Raw genomic sequence first — 15,074 nt, 5'->3', positions numbered from 1 at the left:
GATCCGGGGTGCACCCTTTGAACAGCACACTTGCTTTGGGCACCCCCGCGCCTCCATGCATCTTCTCTTCTCAGTGGTGCCTGTGTGGCGGAGACCAGTGGGCCCTTGTCTGTCATCACCTTACTGGCCTGTGGCAGACGCCACTCCCTCCCCCTAGAAAACCGCCCTTCCCTTGGTCATGCTCCCCTGGTTTTCTTCAGACCATTTGGCCCCGCAGTGCATTCCTTTCCGGCCACCACCACCAGTTCAGGGCTCAGCACGTAATCCCCCCCGCAGGGCTGATGGGAATTAGACACTTGAAGACTTAAATGGGAAAGAGAGACTTTCTTTCTGCTAGGATTGTTAAGCTCAGAGAGGGTGGGTCTGTAGCTGCTGGTGGCCAGCTTTGCCACTCCTTGGAGGGAGGGGGTCTGCAAATGAAGCCAGTGTAGAAGAAAGCAGAGCCAAATTGTGGAGACGCATATATTCCTGAATGTTTACACTGAGCACCTGGGTTTGCTGCCCCTGAAAGCCATGGATCTTCAAGTTCTATGAGTTAATGACGCATTTTGACACTTGAGCCAGCTTTGGTTGTTTTCCATTGCAAGCAACCTGGAGAATCCTGACAAGTGCAATTGACAAACACATTGCAGCTCATTCTGTGTAAGTCCATAGTGGGGAATGAGAGGAATCCCATACAGCCCTTGGAATTTGCCCTTTTGCATGCATCTGTGTGTGTGTGTGTGTGCGTGTGCTCACAGGCATCTGCATATGGGGATGAAACCTGCTCAAAAACAATGCAGAAAGTCAGAACAGCCAGGTGAGCGGGGCAGTGAGAGCTTCGTGTATGGGCTCCCTGAAGGATGGGAGCATTTTCAGGGAGGCACCATCCTCACACCTGACTCTTGGCCCTGAGAGGAGTTGGAGCGAAGAAAGTTGGGGAGGCCAGGGAGGACTCCTGGGGGCATGGCCCAGAAGGGGCAAAGAGGGCTGAGAGTGGGCACAGGCGGTGGTGAGTGGAGGTCCCACAAGCCAAGGGTCCCACGAGGATCCTGTGAAGATGCCACGAGGAAATGGAAAAGCAGGGAACTTTATTTTCCACATAGTTTCTCCCTCCCTTTCGAGTGGCCGCTGCTTGACTCTGGAACTTCTTCCTTTCCTCCTTTCATTTCACACCTCCCCAGTCCCTCCTTGAGGGGGGGCGTGGTTAGAGAGTTGGAGACCCAGGCTGTCATAGCCAATTTGCCTCACCTACAATCAGTTGTTTTCCATCCCTACACCTGCCCCACGCATGGCCCTGCTGAGTTAGCTACAGAGTGTTCGCAGGCAGTGAGCTAACTGCCATCCAGGCTTAAATCTCATCTAAATCCCCACACCTATTTAGCTGATGGGCCGCTGCAATCTCTGTTTTGCAGATGAGGAAACAGGCTCCAAGAGGCCACGTGATTTGCTCGTGGTCATGCTAGCAAGCAGCAGAGCTGAGACGCACGTCGAGGTCCAGCTGATCACCAACAGCCCCTGCAAGGCAAACAGACGCAGATCTCCCCCAAGGAGGAGAATTCTGCCAACGTTTGTCTTCTGTGTTATGTCTCTGCCATATCATTTCCTTATCCAAATCCCAAAGGGTTCAATTCAACCCGATCCAGTGTTGACGAAGGGCCTTTCCCCCACCCGGGCTGGGTGCCAGTGATGGCAGTCAAGGCAGCAAGAGGAAAGAACTGTGAACACATGCAGGGGGCTGGCACACGTACAGGGCATTTCCAGGGCCCTTGTCTGCCTTGTGAAAAGCAATCATTGTGCACGTCTTACCTCCACCATCTCCGGTGGGACCTGGATGAGAGCACATGTAAGGGCTCTCGGGGCCTAGAGCCTGCCAAGGGGCTCCGTGAAGGTGTGTGCTAAAAGAATGAATGGTCGGACGGGCAGCTGGAAGGACAGATGGATGGTGGGTGTATTGGCTTGTTAAAGCTGCCAGAATGCAATATACCAGAAATGGAAAGGCTTTTAAAAGGGAATTTATTAAGTTGCAAGTTTACAGTTCTAAGGCCGTAAATATGTCCAACTAAGGCATCCAGAGAAAGATACCTTGGGTCAAGGAAGGCCAATCTGGAAGGCATGTGGCTGGTGCCTGCTGGTTCTTGTTCCCGGTTCTTGCTTTCGCTTCCGATGCCAGTGGTTTCCTCTCTAAGCATCTGTGGCCTTCTCTTAGCTCCTCTGGGACACAACTCTGGGTTCTGGCTTGCTTAGCCTCTCATGGGAAAGCACATGGTGACATCTACTGGGTTCTGCCCATGTCTAGGCACCTGCTTTCTCTGCTGGCACTCCAGGCATCTCCAAACATCCATGTCTCTGTCAGCTCTGAAGCAACTGTTCTCCAAGCTTCTGCATCTGAGGTTCCACTAAAATATTTCCCCTTCTAAAGGACTCTAGTAAACAAGTCAAGACCCACCTTGAATGGGTGGAGTCACATCTCCATCTAATCAAAAGGTCATACCCGCAATTAGGCATGTCACATCTCTATGGAAACAATCCAATCAAAGTTTCCCCCTCTAAACAATAGTCTTGCCCACAAGGTTGGATCAGGATTAAAACATGGCTTTTCTGGGGTCCACAGTAGTTTTAAAACCGGCCCAGTAGGAGATCATCACGGTGGATGAATGGACAGACACGGATGGGTGGGCGAACGGGTGAGTGGACAGACGGAAGTGTGGGAGAGCCCACTGATGCCCTAGCATGGGTTAGCTCTCTGACTGCCTTTCTGTCATCAGTTGATCCACTTCTCTCATCTGGATCTATGAATCTTCTGGATTCTGAGTCGTGTCTCCTCCATTCATCTATTCTGCCAGTCAATCTGTCAATCAACTTGCTCTCTTCACTGTAATTCAGCACAGTATGTACTGGGGCCTGCTCCAACACAGCCCATGGGCTGGCTGCCGGGGGTGTGAAGATGGCAGAGTCGTGGTCCCTGGCCTTAAGGATCCCCAGATTAGTAGAGGAAAAAAGGCCAACTCAAGTTCCTTCAACCAGCAGGGTTTCACAGACTGTTTCTTTTAATTCAGGCCTGGGGCTGGGCCATGTGGGGCACACAGAGATAAATCCCACATGCTCCCTTGGAGGACTCACATCGTCTGGTGGGGATCCCAATGATTAGAACATGAAGGACGGTGTAATGTAAATGGTCAGAATATGTACTCTGGGTCAGCATACCCGATGGAATAAAATGGTTCTTTAATCATGCCTAAGAGTTACCCCCAGAGAACCTCTTTTGTTGCTCAGATGTGGCCTCTCTCTCGAAGCTAGGTGAACTCACTGCCTTCCCCCCACAACTAGGATATGACACCCAGGGGTAAATCTCCCTAGCGATGTGGGACAGGACTCCTGGGGATGAGGCTGGACCTGGTATCATGGAATTGAGAAAGCCTTCTTGACCAAAAGGGAGAGGAGGAAAGAAACAAAATAAAGTTTCAGTGGCTGAAAGATTTCAAATAGAGCCAAGAGGTCATTCTGGAGGTTAGTCTTACGCATTATTAGCAGCTAACCCTTTTCAGTTTTTAGTGATTAGAATAGCCAGAAGGAAATACTTGAAACTGTTGAACTGTAATTCAGTAGCCTTGATTCTTGATGATGCTTGTATAATGATACAGCTTTTGTGATTGACGTGTGATTTCTTAAGTAAGAAAAGAAGGACAAAAAAATAAATAAATAATAGGGTGGTTAAAGGGTATGGGATGTTTTGAGTGTTCTTCCTCATTTTTATTTTTATTCTTATATGTAATTTTTTTTGGGTAATGAAAGTGTTCTATACCTGAGTGTGTGAGGAATGCACAACTGTGTGATGACACTGTGAACCAGTGATTATAGACTTCCGATGAGTAAATGGTGTGTGAATGTATCTCAATAAAATTGTATTTTAAACACATGGTTCTTGCCTGGTTGTTTGGAGGGATAACTAGATGAGACCGGGTCTTTCTCCTGTCATGAGCTCATCGTAGGGACCCGTCTACTCCCCTGGAGCGTGGCCCACCTTTGGGTTGAGGATTGCAATCCATTTCTCTTTGATTCCAGCACAGACACTCAGGGGTGTCCAACAAATGGTTATCGAATGCAAGAGTGGCCCAGCTCAAACAATCTGCATTTGTTAAATGAATGAATGAATAGATGATGGAGGAGGGACCAGGAGCACTTTAGCTGGAAGGATGTGGAAGGTGACACAAGGGAAAGACAGAGAAGAAAACAAATTCGGGGAGGTCAGCTAAGCCCAGGGAAGGACTCAGAGCTGCCTTAATTCATTTATTTATGAGTCAATAGGTGAGAATTAGATGAGCCAGGTCCTGGGCAGGGCCCTGGGGCTCAGAAAGCTGTGGTCCCTGTCTGGTGGACACTGCTGACCTCCCTCCTCCCTCTTCCCTCCTCCCTCTTCCCTCCTCCCTCCTCCCTCTTCCCTCCTCCCTCCTCCCTCCTCTCTCTTCCCTCCTCCCTCCTCCCTCCTTCCTCCTCCCTCTTCCCTCCTCCCTCTTCCCTCCTCCCTCCTCTCTCTTCCCTCCTCCCACCTTCCTCCTTCCTCCTCTCTCCTCCCTCCTCCCTCCTCTCTCTTCCTCCTCCCTCCTTCCTCCTTCCTCCTCCCTCCTCCCTCCTCCTCCTCCCTCTTCCCTCCTCCCTCCTCCCTCCTCCTCTTTCCCTCCTCCCTCCTTCCTCCTTCCTCCTCTCTCTTCCCTCCTCCCTCTTCCCTCCTCCCTCCTCTCTCTTCCCTCCTCCCTCCTTCCTCCTTCCTCCTCTCTCCTCCCTCCTCCCTCCTCCCTCCTTCCTCCTTCCTCCTCTCTCTTCCCTCCTCCCTCTTCCCTCCTCCCTCTTCCCTCCTCCCTCCTCTCTCTTCCCTCCTCCCTCCTTCCTCCTTCCGCCTCTCTCCTCCCTCCTCCCTCCTCTCTCTTCCCTCCTCCCTCCTTCCTCCTTCCTCCTCTCTCTTCCCTCCTCCCTCCTTCTTCCTCCCTCTTCCCTCCTCTCTCTTCCCTCCTCCCTCCTTCCTCCTCCCTCTTCCCTCCTCCCTCCTCCCTCCACTCTCTTCCCTCCTCCCTCCTTCCTCCTTCCTCCTCTCTCCCTCTTCCCTCCTCTCTCTTCCCTCCTCCCTCCTTCCTCCTCCCCCCTCTCCTTCCTCCTCTCTCCTCCCTCCTCCTCCTCCTCCTCTCCTCCTCCTTCCTCCTTCCTCCTCTCTCTCCTCCCCTCCTTCTCCTCCCTCTTCCTCCTCCTCCTCCCCCTCTCCCTCTTCTCTCTCTTCCTCCTCCTTCCTCCTTCCTCTCTCTCTCCCTCCTCCCTCCTTCCCCTCCCTTCCTCCTCCTCCTCCCACCTCTCTCTTCCCTCCTCCCTCCTCCTCCTTCCTCCTCCTCCTCCCCTCCCCCTCCTCCCTCCTCTCTCTTCCTCTCCCTCCTTCCTCCCTCCTCCTCCTCCCTCCTCCCTCCTCCTCCTCCCTCTTCCCTCCTCCCTCCTCCCTCCCCTCTCCCTTCTCCCTCCTCCTCCTCCTCCTCCCTCCCCCTCTCCCTCCTCCCTCCTTTCTTCCTCCCTTTCCCCTCCCTCCTCCCTCCTCCCTCCTCCCTCTTCCCTCCTCCCTCCTCTCTCTTCCCTCCTCCCTCCTTCCTCCTTCCTCTTCCCTCCTCCTCCTCCTCCTTCTCCTCCTCCTCCCTCCTCCCTCTTCCCTCCTCCCTCCTCCCTCCTCTCTCTTCCCTCCTCCCTCCTTCCTCCTCCCTCTTCCCTCCTCCCTCCCACAAATATCATTGGATCCCCCTCTAAGCTAGATCCCATGCCAGCTCCGGGGGTAGACAAGACCCCCAGACTTCCAGGGACGCAGGGGACGAGGCAGACGTGTTGAAAATTCCCTCCAGCCCAAGTATTGAATTTTTTCTGGGAGATTTGGGCAAATTTTCTCTGGGTATTTTCTCACTGGGGAGGGAGGGAGGAGGCCCCAGGGGAGACCCCCTTGCCCCTCGGTCAGTCTGTGGGAAGTGGCTGCACACAGGGTTAGGGCGGGCCGGTTAACCCCTGGGTGTCACAAACGCAGCACCGAGGGCTGAGAAGAATGTATGAGAGCTGAGAAAGTAAAACGATCAGAAAGCAAGCGGCAATGTCAAAATTGCTACAGATTGAATTGAAGGTCGTCAGGCTGTAACGTGATGACAGCTTTACAAACTGTTAACTTTTAGGAGACATAAAAATGAGAGTATGTTTGAAAACGTTTTGTTCTTTGCTCTTTCTTATTTGCCCAGAATTCCTAAGTAGGCGAGACCTGTGTGAGAAAGTCAGGGTTCTTACACATTAGGTGACTTCACTGTAGCTGACTGATTTCAAAAGCCAAGGTGCTAAAAATCCTTTCAGCTGCTTTTATAGCACAAAAAGAAATTATAATTGGTGGGTGGGATGTGGGTGCATTTCCCAATGCTGTTATCTCGTGGAGGGGGGTGCGGGGGGCTGCCTGGAGGGCAGGAGAGGGTGGGGGCAGCGCGGGGGAGCACCGAGCCTCGTCCCTGAGTCCCATCGAGACCTCGGGCGCCCCCTCGGGTCACGGTGACCTCCGAGGCCCTTTCCAGCCTAGGAGCTGAGCTGTGTCTGGAAAAAAGATATCAGATCCGAGCTTAAGGGCTGGGTCAGTGGGACCAGGAAGCTGTCACACCGGGGATTAGCAGTCACTCCGGGGGGGAGGATGGGACAGCTAATCCTTCATGCCTCACTGGAGAAGTTCAATGAGAAATTCATCCCACGACCCTCATGCTGGGGCTTTTGTCCCCGAGTGGCGATCACGTCGCGGGCCAGGAGACTGTGTACCCTGCAGTGGGCAGAGGCAGGGAGCCACCCCGGGGCGGGCGAGCCAGCCTGGACTCAGCCAGCCTCGGGGGGGTCCCAACCCCCTCCCCGCTACCAAGAACCCTTGGGTCTCCCCCTACACACACTCACACACACACACACACACAGGTTTGGAAAGGGCTTATGTGGGCACCCCAGATTTGTGCCAGCCCCAGACGGATGTCATCTCGTTTCACCACCAGAACAGCCCTAAGAAGTATTGGGTCTGGCAGGGGCAGGGAGAACGGGGTGGGGGAAGGGGTTCTTGTTTAATGGGTGCAGAGATTCTGTTCTGGGTGATGACAATGTTTTAGTAATGGAAGGTAGTGATGGCAGCACAACACTGTAATTAATGCCACCAAATTGCACACTTCAAGTGGCTAAAATAGTGAGTTTTCAGTTATATATATGCTATCACAATGAAAAATGATAATGAACTTCAAGGTTCCCATTTAAAGAAAAGAAGAAGTATCAGGCCTGGCATTAGCCCCCTTAGCAAGGAGCAGCAGGCTCAGAGAGGGAAGGGAATGCCCCCAAGATCACACAGCTGAGGCAGAGCCCACACTCTCAGCTGTTCCAAGGGTCACACGGGGATCCCAGAGGGACAGAGAGAGAGAGGAAAGGTTGGTCATATGTGCTGACAGTGCCCATTGCGGGGAGAGACGTTCATGCATGGAGAAGACTTGACAACACCAAGCAGCATCGCTCTCCACGGAGGGGACGTCTCTGAAAGGCAAGATCCCTGGCCTGGACCTAAATAATAACAACAAAAGACAACAACAACAACTCAGTAAAGATGGACCGGGCACCGACAATTACAAGGCACTGATGGAACAAAACTGATAAAACTCCCTGCCTCGTGGAGCTCCCACTCTCATGGGAGAATAAAAGCATATATTTAGAGAGTGCTTTCCAGGGTTCATGCACATAACATATTCTTTAGACTCCCTATGGGAGGGAAACTTATTAGCCCCAATTTATAGGTAAGAAAACTGAGTCTCTGAAGAGGTAAAGTCCCAGAGCTAGTAACTGGCAGCAGCAGGATTTGAACCCAGGCCTTTTGACCAAGGGCACACGCTGCCTCCTGACACTCTCATGGTTCCCTGGGCTCTTACAGGCCATGCTGGTCAGCAGTCACTACTATTGACCACAGTGATAATGGTGAAGCTGACAGCTGTTATTCATGGAACACCTTCTCCAGCAAGGGCTGTGGGCGCTCGACAAATTCTCCCTCCTTTGGTCCCTCCAGCCAGCTCCTCCATGGTAGAGACCCTTCTAATTCTCCTTGGACAGAAGAGATGCAAAGGCTCAGAGAGGTTAGGGCACTTGGCTGCTGTCACAGCCAATGAGGGGAAAGGCTGGGGCATACACCCAAGGCTCTCTGACTCCAAGACCCAGCCTACTGGTGCTGTTATAAACTAAAGGCATGGACTCAAATGCACCCAATTTCTCCATTTTTAATAAATCAGCAAAAAGAAAAACTGTTCCTGTGAGCTTGTAATGAATATTTAGTGAGAGTCAACTGTATGCCAGGCCCTGGGGAGGCCGCCCCATAGCCCCGGGGCTCGTGGCCGCAGAGAGGTGGCAGCTGACTGCCCTACCCAAGGAGTTGGTAGGGTTTCTGCTCAGGGTAAGAGTGTGTGGTGACTGCAGCTGGTAGAAATCTAGCAAATAGCCCCGCCTGTCTTTATCCCCTTTCAAGACCCCAAAGGGTCAGCTGTCTGGCAAGGAGCCTTGGATCTGTGTCCTCCCTTCACTTTATGGTTAGGAAGCTGAGACTCTGAAAGAACAGTGCCTTGCCCAGGGCCATGAAGCAGGTTGCTGGCAGAACCAGGAATCGACCCAGAGCAGGTCTTCTCCATCTCCAAGCACCACGCAGGTCCCGGTGTAGATGGCCCACGGCTGAGCTGGAGGGACCTTTAGAGATCACTTAGTCCAGAAATGGCAAATAGAGAGCACGTGTGCCTCTACTCTTCCCTCCTGAACTGGTGGCAGACATCACTAATCATTCAGCCCTTCCCAACTCAGAAACAGCCTGAGGCTGCCTCTCAGCAGAGCGCTCTAGCCAGCCCCTACCAATCAATGGGCATCATGCCTGAACGCACAGCTCTCGGTCATCCCTACCCAGGTTGGAAAACAGGCTCAGTGAGGAATTGCATCTGCCCACGGCCATATGCCGGTGCCCGGCAGAGCCAGAATTTGTGGACACTGGTATCCTGGAGGCCTGAACCCATTTTAGCTCACTGGGTCTTTACCACACACAAAAATAAGAACCCTATTAGCCACTAATTGAACAATAAGCATAGTAGACACTCCAATAAGCTTGTGAGGGCAGAGCCATTGTCCAGAAGGGGAAACTGAGGCAGACAGAGGGAAAATGTGAGAAACCACCAAGAATTATAACTGACATCGTGGCTGTTAGTGTGTGCCAATGTCCCACCGCAGGCCAAGCCTTTCCTGTGTTTTCTCCCTCCTCATCTTCATAAAATGCCTGCGAGGTCAGCGCTATTATTAGCCCCATTTCACAGATAAGAAAACTGAGGCTCAATGAGGCACAGGCCCTTGCCTGGGTCACACAGCCAGCAGCAAGGAAAGTATTCAAACCGAGGCCTCCACCATAGAGCTGCTCTATCATACACGGAGCCTCCTCAGCATGCTTTTGGCTTCCCAGGGACTTGCTCGTCCATAGTGCCAAAGGCAGGGTTGTGTGGCCATTTTACTGATGAGGCAACTGAGGGCTGGGGCCAAAACCAGGTCTGCGGTCACCGCCCCACCCTCAGGGGCCTACTCTGTGGGTTCGGGGTGAGAATATTGCCTTCACAAGATACCAACAGAGCTCTGCTTCCCCACCACCAGTAGAAGGGGTGGGGGGGCAGATGTTTACAGAACCGCTGTGCTAGGCAGCTGGATATTTCCTCACTCCCAGATGTTTGGGAGGGGAGAACTGGTCCGAGGCCCCAGGCAAGGCCACAGCAGGCCTTCAGTGGGCTGGATTCTCTGGGACGCACGGCGTGTGCCGTCCCTGGGGCCTCCTCCCTGCTGCCACCTGCTCTGCATCCTGCTGGTGGCCGGTCTGCGTGAGGGACCCCTCGCCTGGGCCTGGTCACTTTCCCTTGAGGACAGCTCCGCCAGGTCCTTGCTTGCAGTTCAGCAGCCGGGGAGAAACACAGGACACTCCTGAGGCCCACGCGCGTCTTTCCAGCCAGATGCCAAGAGGGCGCCTCCTGGGTTTCCAGCACGCTCTTCAGGGTGGACACAGCCCAATTCACCAGGCGTCACAATCAACAGGATGTCCAAGCCTGACGGTTCGGCACCTGCCTCGCCAGCTGGCCTCCCCTGAGTGCCACTTTTTGTCCTTGTGGGGCCCCAGGGAAGACACCTCCCTTCTCTGGAACTCAGTTTCCTTAACTGGAAGATGGGGGTCTCAGAACCTGCTTTCCAGGGTTGTCGTGGGGACCGACGGCATCAGGGTGTCCCCAGCGCCAGGCCCAGTGAGGATCTGCACCCCCTGCGTGTTGGGCTCTGGGGTCGGGGAAGAGTGTGACGCCTGCAGCCCGGAGGAGGTCACAGCCAGAACAGTCACTTTCAATCTCTAGTGCCGGCACAGACTTCACGTTCGCTCCCCAGCTCGGCCCCCTGGACTGCGTGACTTTGAGCAAGTTGCCCCCAACCCTCCCCATCAACGTTCACTCTCCTCATCTGAAAAATGTGGCCAGTGACACACACACACACACACACACACACACACATCACAAGCCTGCGGAAGGGATGAAACAGGGTGATAAAGGAAAAACGCTGGTACACAGCAGATGTAAAATGAATGACAGCTGTTAGCATCAGCAGTCCACTCTTGCGGGTCTGTTACTGCAGGGCTGTGAGGCGTCACTGTAAAGCGCTGTGCACATGAGCTGTATGGTTACAAGGGCCATGTCGAAGCAGAGCAGGGGCTCCAGATTTTGGGTGGGGGTCACAGCTCACAGAACTCGAGGTGGAAGGCGCCTCTGATGGAAAGTAATTTCTGTTCCTGGCCGACCACCCCAGGTAGCCTGGACGTGGCCACTCTTAGGCCCTACCCCAAAGCCCCTGGCCTAAATAATTCCAGGGTGGAGCTCAAGCATCTATATTTTAAACAGGTTTCCTTGGTAATTTTGCGTAATTCTTTTTTTTCCCTTTAAATAAATGCTGTTGTCCAGAGTAAAGACTTCCAACCAAACTAGGAGATGTGCAATTAAAAGGAGAAAATAAGTGAGGTTCAAAGTGGGTTTTTTGGGTGAATTCCTCTCCCTCACTGGGGCCCAGGCTTCCCAGCAAGGAGGGTGATCTGGTGAGCTCTAAGGCTCCTCCTGGATTTAGGGTCTAATGTCTCAAGTGTGTTTATATGACCCATGAGCAGCCATCAGAAGGGAAGAGGCCGAGGGAAGTGTGCAAATGTTTGAGCAGGACTGTTGTGGGTTTGAGTGGCAGGATATAATTAACACTGGCCTAAGGGCGGGGGGGAAGGAGGGAGAAACTTTATTTGAACTGAAAATTCCAGGGGTATATGGATGGTTTCAGGCACAGCTGGATCCAGGGACTCAAAAGATGCATTCTCTCATTTCCTTAGTATTGGATTCATTCTCCCAGGGGCTTTGCCAGAGAATTGCACTGGAAGTGTCTAAGGAAAACACCCATGCCCAGGCCATCTGTGGAGACCCAGTTCCCCTTTGAGGGTGGACAGCTATTCCATCCAGGATGGTGGGAAGCTAACACGGTCTCCGGAGTTCTGTAAAAAGGTTTCCTTGTGGCAGGCAGGGAAATGTGTTTATTTTCTTCATGTGGGTCTAGTTTGTGCTGTCTTGTTCTTGTGTGTGTGTGTGTGTGTGTGTGTGTGCGCACACATACGTGTAAGCATGTGCAAGCTCGTTCTACTCTTCTACCCACACTATCAGAATAGGAACATAGGACTTCAGGAAGAAGGGGTGTGGGGTATGGTTTCTAACATTTTGGCAGATTTAACCTGAAGTGGATCAGACCAGAGGCTCCCCCAAATGTCTCAGTGGAAGGGAGCCCTTGAAGGTGCTCCCTTGTGTGAGCTGGGGCCAGAGAGGTTGCAGGACTGGGTTACTCATGGGTCCTTATGAACCAAAACCTCTGGGCTGCATGTGAGAGGACAGGGTCCTCTGCCTGCTTTACCCACCACCTTTGTGCCACCCTCTGACAGGCTCACCCCAAGGGGACAAGAGCTTCGAGTTGAATGTCTTTTCAGAGCTCGGCCGTGAGGGGTGATGGATGCCAGAGAGAAAAGGTGGCTCTGTCCTGGGAGGGTCCATGCTGAAAGGAAACATCCAGCAGAAGCCATGGCTCTGTCTTGGGAGGAAGGGAGGATGAGAAAAGGAAAGAGACAGGAAGGCGGGAGGTGGCTGGAGTCAGGTAGGAAGACAACCCAAGGACAAGAATAAAAATGTACAGTAATGACCTTGAACAATGGACCTATGGAAAGTTGGGGTCATGGCTCCCAGCCACATCAAGTGACACATTCATCTAGTCCAGTTTCTGAGCATTTCTGGTGAGGAGGACCTTACCACCTTCCCAGGTCATGGTTGGTTTGACAGGATGCCCCAGAGAGAAACCCTGAGCATCCTAGGGCAGGTCAGAATCTTGAGGACCCACGTGAGAAGAGAGCCCCAGAGCACAGTGTGATAACAACTTCCTTAGGGCAGAAAACAAATAAATACAGTCATTTCAAGTCGTGATCATGCTGTAAAAGAACTAAGCAAGAAGCTGAGTTTCAAACTCAGCTAGCGGAGGGGCTACCTAAGGTGGGCAGTTAGGGAGGGCTTTCTTAGGAGGTGATGGAGACAGCCATAGAGACAGCCAGGGAGGAGAGTTCCGGGCAGAGACAATGGCCAAGTGCAAGTGCTCAAGCAGGAAAGAGGTTGGCATCTTTCTGGAACAGAAGAAAGAACAGTAGGAACGAGGACGACAGAGGCAGGAGGTGAATTTTGAGAGGCAGTAGGGTCTCTTGTGAGCCATGGAATGACTTTGGATTTTACCTGAATGAAGTCCCTGTGGCTGCCTCGCTGAGTGGAGCAGATGGGGACATGTGCGGCAAAGGGAGACCAGGGACAAAACTGGCGGCACTGTGTCTTCTGATATTGTCAGCCAAGACACTTAACTCCTCTGAGCCTCCCTGAAACCCACACATGTGGGCGGCACGGAGGCAGACTTTGGTTCACCCTCTGGAGGCATTTTCTACCAGCTGGATGGAACAGACAGGCTTGGGGGTGGCGAGCTCCTTGGCATTGTAAATCTTTGAACTGAAGACATGTGATGGATGGGGCTCTGGTTGTGACCCTAACGCTCCCTGGGCCACAGTTCTAGACCTGTCTCTGTCTTCATCTTGCCAAGTGACCTCAGGCTGGGACTTCCTCTCTGTCTGCCTCCAACTGACAGAGCTGACTAGTGATCCCTTATGGTGCTCCCACCTAGACATTCCCAACAGTCCATCCTCACTCTTCGCAGCAACCTGCAGTGACCACCCTTGGGAGCTGGAAAAGGGCCTTCCTGTCTCAGTCCTGCAGAAAATCCTCCCAAACTCCATTCATTCCAACTCAAGCATCCTGGGTGACCTTTGGTAGGAGTTTCTCATCCTGGACAGGGATATTTTTTTTTGGAGGCAGTTTGGATAGCCCCGGAATCAGGCCTTGCTCCCATGGGCTGCCACCCATCCCGTTAAACATATAAGAACCACCTTCACCCAGCAGAGTCCCAGAGTTTGTGCAGAGAACGATCTCGTGAGCATCCTCTCGGAACCGGTGAGTGGTTGGCTGCTCCTGCCAACACCTCACATGGCGGCCTTCAGAAGGTCTTGGGGGTAAAAGGCAGGAGAATGGGCCTCTTCGGTTAGCTAATATTTTAAACTATAGCAAATTAAGAGATATAGAGATTTCATTAACAGAACTGTCAAAACTTGTGAGCAATGCAGGGTCATGAAAGTGATGCCCATTTATTATTGATTCTTTATTCAACAGCAGTGGTTGAATACCTGCTAGCTGCAGGGTTTCAACTGGGGGCTCGGGTGTCCAAGCCACGGCCCCTGCTCTAAGGAATTCATAGCTGTGTGGGAGAAGAAGACAAGTCATACAGGCACTAATATCCAGGACTCTCTCAGAGAATGAAGGGTGCCAGGTTGGGTAGGGGGGAGGGGGACTCCTAACACAGACGCTGGGGAGGACCATAGAGCAAGTTTCATGAAAGGCATGATATCCCGCAGAGGCCTGGGGAACCATTAGGAATCAGTAGATGAAAAGGCAAGGAAGAGGAAAGATGTCTCCGGCATAGAGAAGTGCTTGTGAAATGGTTTTGTGTAAAGATCATGGACGTGGCGTCAAGTCTGGCTCCATCTGGAAAATGGGTAACCATATCTATCTCAAAGGGATGTTAGTATCAGAACGGCAGGCGGCTGATGGAATATTCCTTTCGCTCTGGGCATTCTCAATCCTGTTCTTTCCTGACTGTCCAGGTATCAGGCCAAAAGATGTTTCAACTTTGGAAACTTGTCTCTTGTGCGATCTTCTCACTGGAAACCTCAGCTTCTGTCTTGAAGACTGATCGATGTGTCAGTTACTGATGAAGAATGATCTTGTGTGACGTGAAGAAGACAAAGTGGAACCTGTTCTTGACAAAGAACTTGAAACCTCTCTTGAAGACTCTTCAGGGTGACGTGAAGAATGTCGTGGACAAAGTGGAATGTTGTTGACAAAGAACTTGAACCTCTCTTGAAGACTCTTCAGGGTGACGTGAAGAATGTCATGGACAAAGTGGAACCTGTTCTTGACAAAGAACTTGAACCTCTCTTGAGACTCTTCGGGTGACGTGAAGAATGTCGTGGACAAAGTGGAACTGTTGTTGAAAGAACTTGAACCTCTCTTGAAGACTCTTCAGGGTGAGTGAAGAATGTCGTGGACAAGTGGAACCTGTCTTGACAAAGAACTTGAACCTCTCTTGAAGACTCTTCAGGGTGACGTGAAGAATGTTGTGGACAAAGTGGAACCTGTTGTTGAGAAAGAATTGAACCTCTCTTGAAGACTCTTCAGGGTGACGTGAAGAATGTTGTGGACAAAGTGGAACCTGTTGTTGACAAAGAACTTGAACTTCTCTTGAAGACTCTTCAGGGTGACGTGAGAATGTTGTGGACAAAGTGGAACCTGTTGTTGACAAAGAACTTGAACCTCTCTTGAAGACTCTTCAGGGTGACGTGAAGAATGTTGTGGACAAAGTGGAAATGT

The sequence above is a fragment of the Tamandua tetradactyla genome, chromosome 1, assembly GCF_023851605.1.
Source record: "Tamandua tetradactyla isolate mTamTet1 chromosome 1, mTamTet1.pri, whole genome shotgun sequence".
NCBI classification, from domain to species: Eukaryota; Metazoa; Chordata; class Mammalia; order Pilosa; family Myrmecophagidae; genus Tamandua; species Tamandua tetradactyla.
The sequence above is the reverse complement of the archived record's forward strand: the minus strand, read 5'-3'. Positions refer to the sequence as shown.